The sequence below is a fragment of the Pelodiscus sinensis genome, chromosome 7 (assembly GCF_049634645.1).
Source record: "Pelodiscus sinensis isolate JC-2024 chromosome 7, ASM4963464v1, whole genome shotgun sequence".
Classification (NCBI taxonomy): Eukaryota; Metazoa; Chordata; order Testudines; family Trionychidae; genus Pelodiscus; species Pelodiscus sinensis.
This window is the reverse complement of record NC_134717.1, coordinates 23941793-23959457: the sequence shown is the minus strand read 5'-3', so window position 1 is coordinate 23959457 and position 17665 is coordinate 23941793. Positions and strand designations below refer to the sequence as shown.

General features: G+C 41.5%; 1 long non-coding RNA gene across 1 annotated transcript in view; it reads right to left on the bottom strand.

The window, feature by feature from the left end:
• The window catches only part of LOC142830289 (uncharacterized), a 41901-nt gene that overhangs the window by 11340 nt on the left and 12896 nt on the right, over positions 1-17665 (bottom strand). The window contains exon 3 of the long non-coding RNA XR_012905440.1: positions 2860-2936. This is a non-coding gene — a long non-coding RNA (uncharacterized LOC142830289). The remainder of the gene's footprint in view (positions 1-2859; positions 2937-17665) is intronic.

Below are 17665 nucleotides of genomic sequence, written 5' to 3'. Positions count from 1 at the left end.
GGCTGCAAAATTTCTAAATTAAAAGTAAATTATCCAAGTCAGAAGCAACTTTCAGCAGTTTTCTAAGTTATTATTGCTAAAATGTTCATGCAATGCATGAGACTTTATATGCATTCATTTTGTACATATTTATTTTCTGACCATTGAAAATACTTTTTTAGTTAGAAGCAGAGAACAACACTTTTTTTCCATTCATGAAGAAACCATTGCTTTTTGCATTTTAAAAGAGTATGCCTTGCACAGAGCAGATAAAAAAAGATTTCTAAATGGAACTGTCTTATGAATTAAGGTTTAGAAATACTGTAATATATACACACATGAAATATCTTGTGAGTGTTGTAGTTTTCACTACTAAATATAGCTCCATTTTCAATAATGTAATATTGTAACAATAACATAAACACTTGTCCAGTATTTGGAAAGTCTGTCTTAAGACAACATGGGCTAGATCCTCAACTTGTATAAATTGGAATAACACCACTGATTTCAAAGGAACTATTCTGATTTAAGACAGATGAGAATCTGATCCATATACCTTTAAATAACTTCACATTCTTAAGGTTCAGCCCTAGATACATTTAGAAAACAATCAGTGATTTGATCAAATGTTGGTCAGTATACATCTATTATAATAGTATCTTGTTCTTATGTTCGCTTGAAAATCTCAAAGCACAATGGAGAGTCTACAATCCTGCAAAGTTATGCACATGGTTTATTTCATCTATGTGACTAATTCCATTAGTGTCAATAGGGTTGTGGATGCACATAAAGTTAAGCCTATGTGTAACTGTTTGCAGGATCTGGGCCCTACAAAGTAAACAGAACTTACAATGAACCCTTAAATATGGTGGGCATGAATGGGTGTGATGTCCCCAGATATCTCCTCAGTGCTCAATCTGGCTATTTATGGCAGACAGTACACATGACAAGCTAGGCATATAAAAACAAGTATTTGTAGAGTACAACAAAAACCCATTGGCACAAACATTCCACAATAACAAAACCACAATCAAGCCAAACATATATGAACAAAGTTCATGGATGCTGTTTTCACGGTGTTTGACAAACTCCTATGCTGGATATTTATGCTGTGTAACATTTCAGTTGTTACAGCTAATCAGAAAAATGGTATCAAACCTCATGTTTCAGACTATAAACTGGGATGGTATACAAAATGCAATTGGCAAGGTACATACTGGTATTGATAGGGATTTTACCTCCTTACGTGTCAGTTATTGGTAACTGATAATGGAAAGGTAACTGGACTCAGTCAGTACTGGCTTAAAAGAGCAACTCCTATATTATTTTATTTCTTTTTGATATTATTAACTTCAGCTATCTGACAGTTCTATCATTGTTTCTGAGATTTTACACCAAATCCTGAAGCCTAAGGATGCGTCTATACTGCACTGTTATTTTGAGATAACTAGAGCTATTTCAAAATAACAATGTGAGCATATACACAGACATTCCGTTATTTCAAAATAATTTCAAAATAATGAAGCAAAATGCAGGACAATGTAGCACTTTAAAGACTAACAAGATGGTTTATTAGATGATGAGCTTTCGTGGGCCAGACCCACTTCCTCAGATCAAATAGTGGAAGAAAGTAGTCACAACCATATATACCAAAGGATACAATTTAAAAAAATGAACAAATTTTTTTTAAATTGTATCCTTTGGTATATATGGTTGTGACTACTTTCTTCCACTATTTGATCTGAGGAAGTGGGTCTGGCCCACGAAAGCTCATCATCTAATAAACCATCTTGTTAGTCTTTAAAGTGCTACATTGTCCTGCATTTTGCTTCAACTACCCCAGACTAACACGGCTACATTTCTATCACTATTCAAAATAATGGATGGCTTATTCCAAAATCTGTAAACCTCATTCTATGAGGAATCATGCTATTTCGAAATAAGGCATGTGTAGATGCTCAATGGTTACTAAGTCAAAATAACTCCTCACCAGGGCCATTCTAAAGTTATTCCTCTCCAGTGCCTCCTGGGGCTCTAAATTGAGATAGCGCATCTGCAGTGTAGATCTGCTATTTCAAAATAAACTATTCTGGAAAGACACAATTTTACCCGAAATTCTAAAGATTTTATTCAGATTGATTCAAAATTCCCATTGACTGAGTAGGAGTTTTGCCTGAGTAAAAACCATGTAAAAAATCAGGATTTTGAGCCACAGTGAATAAAGCTAACTGTCTATGGCTAGCAAATATAATGATTGAACACCTGAAACTAGTCATTGTGTGTGGCAGGACAGTTACAAGGCATAAAAACTCTAATAGCTCATCTTTTTATCAAAGATTTTTAAAGAAAACCAGAAAAGGGTACACAATGGTAATATGAGTGAAAGTAGAACAAATATAAAACTGGAAACTTGTGTGGTCTCCTCTGATGCCATTCTCAAGATTTTTATTGCAAACACCTTTCCTCAAACATCCATTTAACATGCATCCATCTGTCAAGTGATGTTTTCCACTGCAGTGTTAATGTGCATGTGCCCCCTTCCACTTTGGTAGTTCACACCTTTAACTAGGGCTGGTGCCAGAGTGCAATAAACAGGCATCCACAGTTTCAAGTACGAAAGGCTCAAAACATGAGAGACAATTCATCAAATAAAAAACACACCAAAAGGACAAAGGCAGAATCAAATTTATATTTAAAAGGCACGAGGAGTGATACCCTTTAAAATCTTCACTAATCAGTAGTTTAAAAAATTAGACATGACAATAGGAAAAACCATTACAAACAAAACCCCGACAAGAGGGGACGCTTATGTTAAAATGAGAGGATGTGCTTGGAAGTACATCCTATAATATTTTATCTTGTTTGAAAAAAAATCCTTACCTTACTTTATTAGTGACAAGACCCCCAAAAGTGCAGGAAATGTTTGCTTCTAAGGTTGACGATAAAATTCCAACTGTCTATAGGAAAAAAAGGATCAGCAAGAATATAAAAACCTGACAAAATATAATATGAAAGTTACTGGCTTAATGAAATATTAAAATTGAATCAGGAATATTGTTCTGGCATTAAAATAAACAATAACATTTCTTCCTAGTTATGGTTGACTTCAATTCTTTAAAAATTAATTATTACCTCTTTAAATATTTGATTAAATTAGATTTGGGTGGCTTATCGCCATCCACAAAACACACATTGTTTTGTGTAAATTTGCTTTCTTCAGTTTCTGACATGTAAAGGCATGTTATATAGTTGTATGATTATTTGAAAGCTAAATCCAATGACTCTGCTCTGGCAGTCTGCAAAATGTATACAACTGAATCTCTGACACTTTGAATGAAAATGCAATATTATGTTAAGAAATCCCTAATAAAGTGAGAAATGTGAAATAGTGAAATTACATTATAAGGTAGCTAGGACTTTTCCATCGTATCTTATTATCATGTTGCTGTATCTCACACTGTAGATAGGCCACTTTATTTTTAATAATTTTTAATTAGGATTTTGGGATAATAGCCTGGCAATCACTAGAAAACACTAGGCATATGAGGTCTATTCTGCTCTCAATGCATGGAAATTTATATCTAGCTCTCCTAGATAGCATGTGGCAATAAAATCTAAGAGAGGTACAACAATTATGTCTCAAGCATTGTGATAAAAGTGAATTATCATATCCAACAAGGTGAATAGGAAATGTTGCTGGGTAACTACAATGTGAGAAACAAATTATACAATTTTAGTAAAAGAAGATTATATATATTAAGGCTGCTCTTACTATGATCATGTTTTGGCAAGATGATGGGCTGATAGCCCTTTTTTCATGGAACTATGCAACAGAACAGCAGCAGCATAGTATTCCCCAAAGTGGCCCACTCCTGCTCTAGTGGGAACGCTAAAGTGGTGGAAAGAGCTGTGTTGTCTCCATGGCTTGCTAGTTCTTGCCCTCCATATCAACAATGCTAATTCTAGGTTTCCCTGGTCCTAGTCTCTCATCATCATAGCACATGATGGCTGTATGTTTCTCTCTCTGAAGGGAACTCAGTCCATTTCTGAAGTGGAAAGCATCTTCAGAGTGCCAATAAGAATGCACTCAGAGTGAGGGTATTTGTTGGCATTGAGGACACCTGCCATTTAAATAATTCCCCCAAAATAGGGAAATGAGATGAAGTTTGGATCCTGATTTGAAGCTGAACTCCTATGTTCACACAGGACTTTCCAATTCATACCTTTGTAAACAGAGAGGCGTAGGTCTCAATTTTCCCACAATTCAAGAAACAAGGATGTTTGGATTTGGGAAGTTGGGGGGAGGAGGTTCAGGATCACATCTGCTTTCAACCACCCGATAGCATTATAAGCACATTCTTTTCCTTCTCTTTCAATACCACAATGGCAGCAGCTGGCTCCCAGACACAATATGCAGGGGCATAAGGTTGAAATTGCAACTGACTTTGTGGCTAGGTACACTAGATGATATTTTCTTTACTCTTCCACAGTTTGAGAAATTAACACATATTCATCCCTTCCATGCAAAATCTCTTGGAGGCTCTATATATTAAGCTCTCATATGATAAAATGGCTGTATTTCCATATCAAGAATGATTTCTTTATGCATTCAAATGCTGATGATCATGTCTTCTAGAAAGGTGTAAAATATTCATAAGGAATAGCAACATTCAAGGTTTTTAGTTTTATTATAAACTTGAAAATCTTTTCTAAGTTATACATGTTTTTTTTTAATCCAAGCACAACTAGGCCTCTATTTTAGACAAAGAGAAGGTTTTTAAAAATTAGATATATTTGAACATTTGCATATTCATAAGTTTTATACATTAAAATATTGACATTTTCAAGAAATTGTGAATAACTCCACATCAAGAAATGTTAAATTAAGTAAAACATTCTTACAGTGTGAATTTCTCTTCATTGGACACCCTTCCAGTCACCAAAATGCTTGTGTCCCCAATGTAAATTCACCAATTTGTCGCAGGAAGATACAATATAACTAAAAGAATGTATATTTATACCTTATATTGGCTATTCCCCATCTGATAATTCATCTCACTATTCTACATCCTACAGCTTGAACATTTATTTTTCAGCCTGAGACCCTTAACGTTTTAGGAAACAGTTGGCTTCTGGCACAAACTCCTTACATCCATCCCACTTGCACAAGCTTCTCAAACTAAAATAGAACTAAAGTGGACTGAAGAGGCTGACTGAGGCATTCATCCATCCCTTGCATCTGAAGTGAAGATACCCAAATAATAAATGTAAAATCTAGAAGTAAAATATCACACTGTCTCATGGAGAATGTGAAAGAAAGTGAGTGTCTGTAAATACCAGCCAATGAACTAGTCCTCCTGCTTCAGTACCATTATTGAGTGCTTCAGATGAACAGCTATATACAAGACCAAAGCCCTTAGTACAGGAAATAGGGGACAGGCAACAGTATAGGAATAATGTTTTCATGATTGTATGTATAGGAATATGAGGTTGATTTTCATATTTTGATTTTGCTATTCAGTAAAGTTTGGTTCCTAAGGCACTCTGTAAGGTCAGTCAGGGAGGCAACAAGAAGTAGCATTTGAGAAGTATTGAGGAAAGTTGGCTCAGTGCCCAAAAAACCTGTCCAAAATTGGAAATAAACTGTTCTTGCTGGCAAAAATCTTTGGTTGAGAAATCTGTTTCCTTGCCAAGTGGTATTGTGTACACTGGCTCACCTAGCATGGCCAGTTGATCCTTAGCCTTTGAGAGTCTTACCTGCCTGGCAATGGAGAAAGTGGGCTGGAGAACTAGTACCAGATAAAAATTACTAGCTCTTGAGAGTGGTGATCAGAGGGGCAAATTAGAGCTCCTTAATTAGATACAGCAGGATCAGCATCAAACTGGGAAACATGCCTCTCTAGTCAGTTGCCAGAATCTTGATGAGGGAAGTGGAGGTGGCAAAATCTCAAAACCCACTGCTATCAGGTAAATTAAAGGGAGGAGAGGAGACATTCATCTGCCTCCTGCCATGTCATCACAGCTGCTACTTCTATTCTTTCTTGGCCCAAGAAGACATGGCTTCAAAGTGGCAAGAAGCAAACTGCCTTTTCCCCATGGCTCCTACTACCAACATTCAATCAGATACCTAACATATGTAAGCAGAGCATCTCTGCAACTAGAGCACACAGAAGGAGAGAAAAAGAGACATAGCCCACCCACTCCATTAATCTATCTCTAGCAGCACAATGACAGTTCACCAGCATGCCACCCCAACAACATCCAAATCATCCTCTTTGCCATGATACTACATGCTTAGTGGATATGAACAGAAAGTGAATCACAAGAACAAACCATGGCTGGAAAGGTGCTCCCAGGTTCAACAAGTCTGAGAATGCCTGTACTGGACTAGACAGCCAACTAAAACTGTTAATCCAATAGTTTTATTTTTTTTTAATTTCAGAAGTCATGGAATAAATTTTACTAATATATTAATTAGTTTGATTAGGTCTGTAAAATGAACAAATGGGGAAATGTATAATATAACTTATTAAAAACATATAATGTGTCTAATATATTATTGCAGTAGTGATTAATCTTCAAATTTGCCAGCTCTCTATCAATGACAAACAGAGCCCAAGTTCACAGTGGCATATCTTACAGCATGGATGAGAGCACTAATGGATTTCTATGCAAAAAAAAAAAAAAGCTGGGGGGAGGGGAGGAAAGCAAGTTTCAGAGCCCAGGTCTACAGTCTGGAGCTTCTGTTATGGTGTTAAAAGTAGCTTTGTAGACATATGAATTTGGGCTGGAATTCAAGCCCTGAATCCCACCTGCTCCTTGGGTTTGAGAACCTGATCCTCATCTTGAGACCAAATTTAAACTCAGGGTCTGAGATTAGCTACCACAGGTTTTTTTTTTTTCTTCCATTTAGACATACCCTAAGACAATATTGTAACTATAAAGAAAGAACTGATTAAATACAAGATGAACCTCTCTAGTCCGGCACCCTCAGCTCTGACTGTTGCTGAACCAGAAAATTTGCTGAACCATGGGAGGTAATATGTCCAGCAGCATTACCAACATTTCCACTACTTACTGGGCTCTTCAAAGACATTTAGGGGGAAAATTGCAAGCAAATAACAGCACAGAACTCTAGGAGTCAGGACTGCTGGCTGTAAACATACTATATGGGTCTGTGGGAAACTTGGCCATTCCCATAATAGGTGGACATCCAGCTAACTAAAATCTTTTGGAACTGCTCCCACAATTGTTACTGAACCAGAGAGTGCCAGACTAAAGAGGTTCAGCTTGTAGAAGGTAATCTTATGATATTGGGAACTTGGACTTTGATCTGTCATTGAGCAGGAGCTGACAGTTGGCAAATTTTAATCACAAAATAATTTTTAAAATGTTGAGCTATTTAATGTTATTTGACACATATTCCTTACTATTCATTTGTTTATAGAACTAATTGAACAATTCATCAACATATCATTTGTATGCTTTCCTTATTCATTGAAGCCATGGAACTAATTCTGTATCAAGACATCCAATGAAAGATGTCAGGGTTGCTGGGTATTCTACATATCATGACTGTGAGTCCTTCATGATCATTTGTGGAAGTAGGACTCAACCTTCTGTTCCAGAAACAAAAACCTCTGCTGTTTAATATAAAGGATATTCTTTGTGGTCAGTAGCGGAAGGGTTTCTACAATTGTATAGGCCAGACACAAAGAGGTGGAATGAGCTAATATTGCAGTTAGGAGAGGGCAGTGACAGACAGGCAAAATTTCCAGAACATTATCAGTGATTCAGACTAGATGAACTCAGATTGGTGAGAGAAAGAAAACTTTCTAAGACATCAAGCACAATGAATGTTAAATAGTAGGAAATGCACAGCCTGAGAACATGAACAGTAAGGCTGTGTCCAGACTCCATGCCTCCGTCGACGGAGGCATGTAGATTAGCCAGCTCGGAAGAGGGAAATGAAGCCGCGATTAAAATAATCGCGGCTTCATTTAAATTTAAATGGCTGCCCCGATCTGCCGATCAGCTGTTTGTCGGCAGATCGGGAGAGTCTGGACGCGATGCCCCGACAAAGAAGCCTTTCTTCATCGACACAGGTAAGCCTCGTGAAACCAGGTTTACCTGTGTCGATGAAGAAAGGCTTCTTTGTCGGGGCATCGCGTCCAGACTCTCCCGATCTGCCGACAAACAGCTGATCGGCAGATCGGGGCAGCCATTTAAATTTAAATGAAGCCGCGATTATTTTAATCGCGGCTTCATTTCCCTCTTCCGAGCTGGCTAATCTACATGCCTCCGTCGACGGAGGCATGGAGTCTGGACACAGCCTAAGCTGATCTGTTATGATGGAAGGCATGTAGAATTGGAAGTAAAAACAACATGAATTTATGTTTTAGAAACACTTCACATCATGACAGGGGTTGTATACAATGCAATGGAATGTTCAGTGATCTAGTCTGTATGGTTATGTCTACACTACAGTGTTATTTCGAAATATCTAATTTAGAAATAGTTATTTCAAAATAGCTTATTTTGAAATAATGTGTCTACACACAAAATGCATTTTGAAATAGCTTTTTTCTTTTTCAAAATAGCGTGTCCACACTGAGTGGACACTGAATCGCATTTAAGGCCAGCCAGAACCGGTTCTGGCAGGACATCAGGTCAGGAGTTAACCTCAGGCAGCAGCCACACAAGGTATCTGAGACCTGTGCTTAAAAGGACCCCTCTCCCCCCCGGACAGCCGGCTCTAAGATTTCCCTGCTTGCTTGCCAACCTTGCTGAGGGACAGCAAAGAATTTTTTTTTCTGTGTGCTCTGGATGCTCACACTCAGGACACCACAGCACTGTGCAGCATGGAGCCGGAGCCACCCCAGGCACTCTGGTGCTTCTCCTGGACTTGTTGCTGTAAGCCTGGCAGCACGTTCTGCAGGCAGTAACAGTTTCCCTTGTGTTCCACGGGGGGCTTGTGACTCATTCCTCCCTCATGTCCTTCTACTTACCCCTCCCTAACTCCCCTTCCTTCTGTACAATAAAAGACACATGTTCATTACAACAAAGCCTCTTTATTGAACAAAACTGGGAGGTGTGGATGAAACTGAGGTGAGACTGGGGAAAGAAGGTGGGAGAAGGGAGGGAGAAACCTGGGATGAGGGAGCTGACAGGGGGAGGCAAGGGTGGAAGGGGGAGGAGAAGCTCATGGCTCAGGGTTGGGGATCTCGCCGGCCCAACTGTCTCCCAGCAGCGTGGGTGAGGGGGCCTTGGCATCTCTGGGGGTGTGGGGAGGAAGTAGCGGAAGGGGGAGAAGGAGTGGGAGGAGGAGCGGTAGCTGGGGAAGCAGCAGGGGCAGGAGCAGCAGGAGGCAGCAAGCTCTGCCCCAGGGTCAATAACAACCTGAGAGGCACGGACCATCCTGCCCCCAGGATGCAGTCCACGGCATCAAAATAGGGAAGAGGTCTGGGTCTGCCCTGGTTGGGAGTTGCCTTCTGTGGCCCTGGCATACACCTGCCGCAGCTCCTTTATTTTCATGCAAACCTGCTCCTGGGTTCACATGTGGCCTTTCATGGCCAGGCTGGCAGCCATATTTATTGAACAAAACTGGGAGGGGGGATGAAACTGAGGTGAGACTGAGGAAAGAAGGTGGGAGAGGGGAGGGAGAAACCTGGGAGGAGGGAGCAGACAGGGGGAGGCAGAGGCTGGGGCCACTGGGTCAGGTGCAGCGACTGCTGGCTCTGGGCTGACAGGCTTGGAGCTGGCACGGGCACTGTGGCCAGAGTCTACCACTTTAAGGGCTCCGGAGAGAGGGGAAGGAAGAGGAGTTTTCTTGGTTGTGCCCAGAGTGGCCACCAGGGCACCCTGGAAAGGGCTGGAGGCCCCTTATTTTGAAATAAGCATCTACACATCAGTTATTTCGAAATAGCAATTTCAAAATTGGTGCTATTCCTCATGGAATGACGTATACCAATTTCAAAATAAAGCCTCTGTTATTTCAATTTAATTTCAAAATAGTGGTTTGGCTGTGTAGACGTTGGTAAAGTTATTTCGAAATAACGGTTGTTATTTCGAAATAACTTTGCTGTGTAGACATACCCTATGAAAGATTCTAGTGTGATGTGGATAGGAAGGAAAGGGAAGAGGGACAAAACAAAAAGAGGACTGGAGTGAAGAGCTCACTCACATGGCATCAAATCTTAATCTGACTCTAAGTAAAAAGGTAAATTTGACAGCTAGAAGTCCAAAATCCTTCCTTTGGGGCAAGAATCAAAAATGAACTTAGGGGTATCAAATCCAGAACCCCTGGTCTGATCAAAAATTTACAGGCTACTCTGGACATAATTCTTCCGAGAATGGTAAATGTGTTTGCGCTGTCCTAAAGGTCTGATAGCATTAATGACCCACCAAAAAATAGGATCTTTATGGAGGAAGACACCCACTCCCCTTTCACATGACACTAACATTTTTTTCCATTTTCAGCCACCCCACCCTCCTACAAATGCAGCAGCAGTCACATACAAGAAATTACATGTTTTCCTTAGCACTCCTCAGTCTCTCTGTTTCAGCAGTTAATTTATACCTCATTCTCATTGCATAGTTTATTTTATATAGGAAAACATTTACTCTGTTGTATTTATTCGGAAGGAATCTGTTTGTACAGTTCTATTTTTGTTGGCAATGTTTGTTCCCCATTTCCCAATTCCACACCCCTTATTCCACTATTCTTGTACCTTTCCACTTTAATCTGATGTGTTTCTTCAGGCTCCTCTCCTTCACAAAGTACTTCCTTCTGCGGACAGTCAAGGCTTTGGAACTGGTTACTGAGTGTATGTCTGGACTGAATCCCTCTGTCGGCAGAGGGATGCAGATTAGGCAGGTCGACATTACAAATGAGGCAGAGATTTAACTATCCTGTGCCTAATTTGCATAAAAATGGCTGGCGCGTTTTGCCAACTCAGCATTTAGTCAGCCAAAAGCGGCAGTTTAGAGGGGGATCTGTCGAGAAAGAAAGCCTTTTTTGACAGATCCCTTATGCTTCCTGCAAGGAGGTTTACAGGATCTGTCGAAAAAGGCTTTCTTTCTCGACAGATCCCCTTCTAGACTGCTGCTTTTTGCTGACTAAGTGCTGAGTTGGCAAAACGCGTCAGCCATTTTTATGCAAATTAGGCACGTGATAGTTAAATCCCTGCCTCATTTGCAATGTCAACCGCCTAATCTGCATCCTTCTGCCGACAGAGGGATGCAGTCTAGACATACCTCGAGAGAGGCAGTCAAGCTGTTAGGCCTCGAAAATGTTCAGGTATATATTACAGAGGTAAGGTAGGGGACATAATAGCTTTCATTGGCCCAACCTCTGTTAATAAGATATTAGATCCCTACTTTGCCTCTCTCTCATATCATAGCCTGTGACTAATTTGGCTATTGTGCACCACAAACAAAAAAGTATATTTTAGATAAGACTACACGAAAGGATGGAAAACTGCCCTACACAGTACATGGGGCAAGACCAATTAGATTTTTTCTGTTCTTTTTATCAATAATTCTGTGAACATCACCATTAACATTGCTCTAAAGATATTCTGATATGTTCTTTCTTCTCCATAAGAAACCTCTACAACTGGAGACCATTTGCATTAGGTCCAGACTAAGAGCCCAGAGATTATCTCTAGATTCAGGACTCCCACATGGCTGCATAATACAATACTGTTAGGGACTGTCTACACTACAGAGAAGATTGCCACTACTGCAGTCAATCTTCCAGGGTTTGAATTAGCGGGTCTAGTGAAGACACACTAATTCAAACTGAGAGGGCATTTTTGTCTGCATCAGTTGTCCTACTCCTGTGAGGAGTAAGGGAAGTCAGCAGGAGAGTGTGCTCCCATAGACCTCCCACTGTGCAGATGGTACCAAAATATGATTTAAGATACCTCAATGTTAATTATGTAGCTGGATTTGTGTATCTTAAGTTGACTTTCTTCTTTAGTGGCGAGGAGTCCTGTGGTACTTTATAGACTAACCGAAGTGTTGGAACATGTCTTACGAAGTGGGTCTTTGCCCATGAAAGCTAATGCTCCAACACTTCGGTTAGTCTATAAGGTGCCACAGGACTCCTCGCTGCTTTTGCAGATTCAGACTAACACGGCTACCTCTCAGATACTCTTTCTCCTTTAGTGTAGACCAGGCCTTAGACTACTTTACCGGGAGGGGAAGGGGAGCAAGGGGAGGGAGAAGTGGTCATTTTCTTACATGAGGTCTTTTTGATACATTTGTTTTCTTTTAAAAAGGTGTGTAAGGTTAGGATTTCCTTTGGAAATGATGTTCATTAAAACAAAAATGTAATTAGTTATCTGGATTGCTTCATGAAGAAATGTTATTTTACTGCCTAATGTTAGAAGAGAATGAGAAATTAACTTTGAGGCCTAAGTACACGCCTTCTGATATCTGGAATTAATTTTGCTGCTGGATTTAGCTGTTTCCCTTGAAAATTCATAGATTTGTGTGTCAGCTTCCATGGAGAATCAATAAACTCAAAGCTAACCAGACCTTTCACTTTTACTAGAAGTCAGACAAAATTCAACCCTCAGATCCAGACTCCACAGAATTTTACAACGGTTTAGGTTCAGATCTGCAGCCACGTCTCCAGTTCTTGTTCTGGGTGGATCAGAAACTAGAACCTTCTGAGCACTGGGCAAGAAGTGGCTGAAATCTTGCAAGAAATGACTTTCTTGTGAAACCTTGAAAGGTTTAAAATCTGCTTTGGTTAAGTACTCATGAGACTGCTACCTATTTTGACCAAAATCTCAGGTAAAAATTGCAAACATATTGATAGTGCTACAAGACCAATTTTTATTTTATTAGCAACAGAAGAAAATGAAAAGAAAAAGAAAGAAAGAAAAAGATCAGAGAATGCAAACCTAAAAATTGGTTCAGGGCATCCAAATCTTTCCTTCACTAGAACCTGGCTCAGATTCTCTTTCCTTCTGGTAACTCTTTCATATCCTGGAGAGGGTTCTTAGTCCAGCCTACTCTTAAAGGGATAGCCTCTCAATGAAGGTGTATATACAGCACATTTTAAAACTGAAGATAAATTTAAAATTCATATAAATACTGTTAACTATATGAGTATAACTTTTTCAGCAAAAATAACACTAGGACAACTGCTCAAAGGTTTCTCCTGAGAATCCTTACCCCCTTCCCTTCACTATAGGGAAGGATGATAGAACAGGAAAAAACTCCAAATATATCCAGAGCCCAAAGACATATCTAAGGAAAAGAAAGGTAAAACCCTACAGCTAGTCTGATATTTAGATTGATAAAATCTTCACCTAAAAAGATTACTGCTCTGGTTTATTTGTAGAATATTTGATTTTTTTCAGATACCTACAGCAAATGAAACATATCGGAATGTATAAAAAACAGGTGACAATGTATTTGAATTCTGTATAATATAATGAACTGCATTTTCATTTGAGATGTGTAAAAATAAAATACTGCAGGGAGAAAGCGTGTGTCACTGAATCCCTCATAATAGGCAACACAAGCAGTAATGTGTGAAACCAGAGTAATTCAAAATATATTTTTTATAAGAATCACCTTTTAAGGGCGGATAGAATAGTTATATTGTAATATTTTAACATTTGCTATTAGGAAAGGTCAAGAACAAGATCACAAAAATCTTGGTCCTTTAAAGTGATTTTATGTTACTCTCATTCCTGCTGCTCCCCCTTCATGGGAGCAATTGATACAAAGTGTAGGGTGCTGAGAGGAACTCCATGGGGATCCCCACCACATGGCACATCAGAGCACCATAGCACTGTTTTCCTATGAGTGTCTGAGTAGATGAGGTGTATCTTGCAATTCTGTGTGCTATGACCTAGTTCCACTTTAGTTAAACCCTCTCTGAATTTCCCACATGGGAAAACAAGTTCACCTTAGTGGATGTGGATATACAGACAGAAAGAAATATATATACTGACACCAGAGATTTCCTCATGTGGTCAGAAGAACCACTCCTGGGACTCAGGGGGGTACATCTACATGGTGGCACTATTTCAGGACACTTCCGGTATCCTGAATTAGCTATTCCACCTCTTCACAGCGTGCCCATTATTTCAAAATATTTTTCAAAATAACAGGCTTGCTATTCCAATGTTCCTGTAAATCTTGTTCCATGAGGATTAAGGGATGTTTTGGAATAGTGGTTTATTTCAAAATTAACTTGAAATAAGCTACACAATTTGTGTAGCTCAAATTGTGTAGCTTATTTCAAGTTAAGGGTGCAGTGTAGCTGCACCCAACTGAAATTAAAAAAGATTCACTATCTGGGAAAAAGAATGTCAAAGTTAGACTCAGGACTCATGATTTTCGTAGACCACTCTGTTTTATTAGCAAAGCGCTTCACTAAAACAACCAGAAAAAGTGAGCCCCCACAGAAACCCAAGTCACCTTATTTATACAGATATAGGAGGAGAGTAGACAAAGGATTGAAAAAGGGCGCAAACTGACAAGGTTATGTGGGGTCAGTCAAATACCTCATTTCCTTATTAATGCTTACCAAACTCCTGTTAATGTCTCACTATCACCCTTAAGTGGAATGTAGCGGGGTTCCCGCTCCACCACAGCGCCCCTGCCGTCTGCTCGGGGAATTATATCTGCCGGCAGGTGGCGCGGTCTCTTCGGGACACTGCCCTCCGGCAATGTCCACAATAACCTGAGCTTTTCCCCCCTTCCGGGGGATGGTTCGTTGTATGCCAACCGGCCTTTAGGAGGCGGATCCTCCGCCTTGGTACACTGGATGGCTAGTCCATCCCATGGCCCTACCGTGCCTTAGAGTAGTCTGAGTCCTGGCCCTTTAAAAGGTCCAATCCTGGTGCTGGCCGGGTGTCAAAACCCTTATACGGATGCCCAGGCCCTCGAGCAGGGCAGGGTAGCAACTGCTGGCCAGGCCCCAATGCAAGGTGGGGCCGCAAACAAACCCACAGATCTGTAGGAGCTCCTAGTTCAAGAGCGGGGCCGGCAGTGCAGCTGCAGCAGTGGCAAGGGGGTGGGAGACTGCCACCCGGTTAGTGGGTGGCAGGGGGCGCAGGCCCACCCACTCCACTGCGCCCCGGCCCAGGGGCCCTGGATGCAGCCGTTCAGCTGCTACGGGCTCAGCAGGGGCTCCAGCCTGCAACTTGCTGGCCTAGGGCTGTCCTCAGCCCATGCTACCCCCTGGGCCACTCCTCGTCTCCCCCCCCTTCCCCAGTACCTGTAGCCTCAGCGGCCTGTCGGGGAGTTGAGGCCCACGTCGTCTCCGCAGGGGCCGGCGGCCCAATCCAGGGGTTAAGAGGTCGGAGCTCTGTAGTGTCCCGTGGGGCTTGTCCAGCCCGGCGTTCCCGTACCACCGGGGGTCCAGCTGGTCCAGCGGTGCGGTCCTGTCCTCTGGGTCCGCGAATGGTTCAGCTGGCGGGCCAGGCCAGGCCTTAGTAGCCTGGGCAGGGAGTCTCTGGCCGGCCTCTGGGAAGGTGGCTGAGGGCGGCCTACCCCGGGTCTTAGCCTCCCCAGGCAGGAGCTCCAGACAGGCCTCAGGCTCCCTCGGAGGCTGGCCTCTGACTGAGCTCCCAGGCAGCCTTCTTATAGTCCTAGCCCCGCCCTTTGACTTCCGGTCAGGTGAGGGGGCGGAGCTAGGCTGGCCCCAAAATGGCTCCCAGAGGGTTTCCTCTGCTTCCGGCTCAGAGGGCGGCCATTCCACCCCTCTACATGGAACCATTGTCCTGTGCCTTAACATCCTCCTTCCTGCTTACACACAAACAACTTTACCTTAACATCTCTCTCTTCCTGCTAGAGGAACAAACAACATTTCTTTAATTCATTCTACTTTTATAATATAATTCACTCTACTTTCACAAGAGAGAAGAAACTACTTCCATCCCCCTCCAAATAATCCTGAACCTCAATAAAGGAAAAAAAACACAAGCAAAATTGCAAAAGAAGCACAGTTGCTTTTCCGAAATAGCGTCTTTGAGAAAAAACCCTTCCTTTAAAATAACCCTTAAACCTCAAACAATGAGGAGTAAGGGTTATTTCGAAGGAAGGGTTTTTCTCGAAATAACCCCGCAGGGACTGCGTTTGTTTTCTCGAAAGATGTTATTTCGGAAAAGTGGCAGTCTGCGATTATGCAAATGAAGCATGGGAAATTCAAATCCGCACTTCATTTTCAATTTCAGGTCTCTGCATTTGCGTTCGTCTCTTGGAAGAGGTCTGCAACGTAGACATACCCTATGGGAAAGAATTAATGGATACAAATCAAATATCCGAAAAGGCAACACACGGAAACATGCTGGAGAACACTTTAACCTGCCCGGGCACTCAGTAATAGATCTCAAAGTTACCTTGTTGTTTCAGGCTAATTCCACAAGCCAAATACACAGTGAAGCCTTTGAATTTAACTTCATTTACACGTTTGGGACCCATAAAGGTATGAATAAAGACATTACCTGGCTAGCACACTACCTTCCACATCCTAATGACTTAAAAAACCAAACAATGGGTACTTAAGAACAATTTGCACCTTCTCTATCAGCTTCATGTAACATGAACACTTAGTCTAAATGACTATTTTTTTCTCCCTTCTCCCCCACCCATCCCCTACTTATATTGGAACTGGAATTTTAATTCTCCATTTATCTGAAGAAGTGGGTTTTACCCATGAAAGCTCATGATACCATTTACATGTTTCATTAATCTTTAAGGTGCTGCTAGACTATTCATTGTTTTTTAACTTTTTCCAGTTATAGACAAACTTGGCTACACCTCTGAAGTCCAAGGGAAGAGGCAGCCAAGTTACTGACCACTGGGTGCCTCAGTAACAGGTTACTCCTCCTTTAGATCTGAGTTTGTAAGAAAAACTCACACGAAAATCCAAATCACCTAGATCAAACATTTCACGCACCTATAGCAGACCATCTTTAATTTACATTTCACCTCAAATATAGGTAATACAGGCAGTCCCCGGGTTACGTACAAGATAGGGACTGTAGGTTTGTTCTTAAGTTGAATCTGTATGTAAGTCGGAACTGGCGTCCAGATTCAGCCACTGCTGAAACTGATCAGTTTCAACAGTGGCTGAATCTGGATGCCAGTTCTGACTTACATACAGATTCAACTTAAGAACCCCAGGCATCCCCAAGTCAGCCACTGCTGAAACTGATCAGCGGCTGATTCCAGGAAGCCGGGGGCAGAGCAACTCTGCCTTGGGCTTACTGTAGTCAGCCGCTGGTCAGTTTCAGCAGCGGCTGACTTGGGGACGCCTGGGGCAGAACAGCTGGGGTGCTGCTGGGTTGGTCCCGCAGCGCCGCTCCTCAGCGCTACTGGACCAACCCAGCAGCACCCCAGCTGCTCTGCCCCAGTGTCACATTACTGAATTGGAGGGAAGCAGCCAGATCGCTGCTGCACCCATAGGTGGGGGTGCTAGCCCCAACAATGATATAGAAGGGAGCCATATGGGGTATTGAATGGGAGCTTATTGTTTGTTGATCCTGTGTACACTGTTTATGTGAGTATATAATGTCTGTGTGTGTAGATAGGAATCTGTGTGGAAGCTGAATATTTCTTGGAATGGGTTAAGCATTGCTGTGAACAGGCTGAGTAGCGAGGCCCTGTGGGACAATGGCACTTGATGGGCCAAAGACACACCTAAAGCAGGAGG